Source organism: Pan paniscus, chromosome 18 (assembly GCF_029289425.2).
Source record: "Pan paniscus chromosome 18, NHGRI_mPanPan1-v2.0_pri, whole genome shotgun sequence".
NCBI lineage: Eukaryota > Metazoa > Chordata > Mammalia > Primates > Hominidae > Pan > Pan paniscus.
Genome location: NC_073267.2, coordinates 32,238,755 through 32,240,690, shown reverse-complemented (window position 1 = coordinate 32,240,690; position 1,936 = coordinate 32,238,755). Strand labels below are relative to the sequence as shown.

Below are 1,936 nucleotides of genomic sequence, written 5' to 3'. Positions count from 1 at the left end.
ATCTTTTTGTAGTTCATAAACATGATGACTGTGTTTTCATGCTCATGCGTGAGTTGCACCTCCCTCAAACCTTGTTTCGACATTGACACATTATCTGCCTGATGTAAAAATAATGAAATCCAATATACTAAGATCAGGAGATTTCACAATAAAATCCCAATTTCTGTTTCTTTTAAAAAATCAGGCCAGTCATGATGGCTTATGCCTGGAATTCCAGCACTTTGGGAGGCCCAGGCAGAAGGATCACTTGATCCTGGAAGTTCAAGATCAGCATGGTTAACACAGGGAGACCTGGTCTCAATTTAAAAATTAGCTGGGCATGGCACTTTGGGAGACTGAGGCAGGTGGATCACCCGAGATCAGGAGTTTGAGACCAGCTTGCCCAATATGGTGAAACCTCATCTCTGTATTAAAAAAAAAAAAAAATAGCCAGTTGTGGTAATGAGCGCCTGTAGTCCCAGCTACTCGAGAGGCTGAGGCAGGGGAATCACTGGAACCCGGGAAGTGGAGGTTGCAGTGAGCCAAGATCTCGCCATTGCACTTGAGCCTGGGTAACAGAGTGAGACTCTGTCTCAAAACAAACAAACAAACAAACAAAAACATTAGCCATAGCCCCAGTTATCTGGAGGCTGAGATGGAGGCTGAGAACCCACGAGTTCGTTCAAGGCTGCAGTGAGTTATCATTGCACTCCAGCCAGGATGACAGAGCAAGACCCTGTCTCAAAATAAAATAAATACTTTGGGAGGCCAAAGTGGGCAGATCACCTGAGGTCAGGAGTTCAAGACCAGCCAGGTCAACATGGCGAAACCTCATCTCTACTAATAAAATACAAAAATTAGCCAGGCATGGTGGTGTGTGCCTATAATCCCAGCTACCCAGGAGGCTGAGGCAGGAGAATCACTTGATCCCAGGAGGCAGAGGTTGCAGTAAGCTGAGATTGTGCCACTGCACTCCAGCCTGGGCAACAAGAGCAAAACCCCATCTCAAATAAATAAATAAATAGAAATAAATAAAATGGTTACTTTATGTTATTTCACCTCAATAATTTTAAGTAAAATAAAATTAGATAACTGATAGCCAGGCATGGTGGTGGATGCCTGTAATCCCAGCTACTTAGGAGGCTGAGGCAGGAGAATCGCTTGAATCTGAGGCAGAGGCTGCAGTGAGCCAAGATCACGCCACTGCACTCCAGCCTGGGTGACAGAGCAAGACTCCGTCTCAAAAAAAACAAAAAAATTTAGATAACTGATTAGAAGGTACTGAAGTTTGCCATCCTTTGGAAATGATCCTCTTCATTAGAAAGATGAGGATCCTGAGGCCCTACAAGGGAAGTGTCAGGTCAGTGGAAGAGACTGAAAGGGAAGTCTGGTTCCCACCCCGGCAGCACAGTCGCTGCCTCCTCTCCCCTTTACTTAGGCTATGAACTCTGGTGTGATACAGACCACAACCCGTTCACCATAGGTTACACCCCACATCTTCTGGCTCGGACCCTGGCACTTGAACTGTCAGCCTCCAAGTAGCTGGGACAATAGGCCAGCTCTACAAATGCCCCCTGCTCATTAAAATTTTTTTTGTAGAGTTGGGGTCTTGTTATGTTGCCCAGGGTGGTCTCAAATTCCTGATCTCAAGCAACTCTCGCCTTGGCCTCCCAAAGTGCTGAGATTACAGGCATGAGCCACTGTACACAGTCTTGATGTATTACCTTTTATTTTTAAAAAAATTTTTATAAAGACGAGTGTCACCATGTTGTCCATGCTGGTCTCAAACTCCTGGGCTCAGGCAATCCTCCCGACTTGGCCTCCCAAAGTGCTGGGATTACTGGTGTGAGCCGTGCCTGGCTTGCTTTTTTTGTTTGTTTGTTTTTGAGATGGAGTCTCACTGTTGCTCAGGCTGGAGTGCACTGGCGCAATCTCGGCTCACTACAACCTCTGCCTC

General features: G+C 46.0%; 1 non-coding gene across 1 annotated transcript; it reads left to right on the top strand.

The window, feature by feature from the left end:
* Nucleotides 1-104, top strand: LOC117978772 (small nucleolar RNA U13). Its single transcript, XR_004669454.1, has one exon. It is a non-coding gene; the product is annotated as a small nucleolar RNA U13 (small nucleolar RNA).
* The last annotated feature ends 1,832 nt before the right edge of the window (nt 105-1,936 follow it).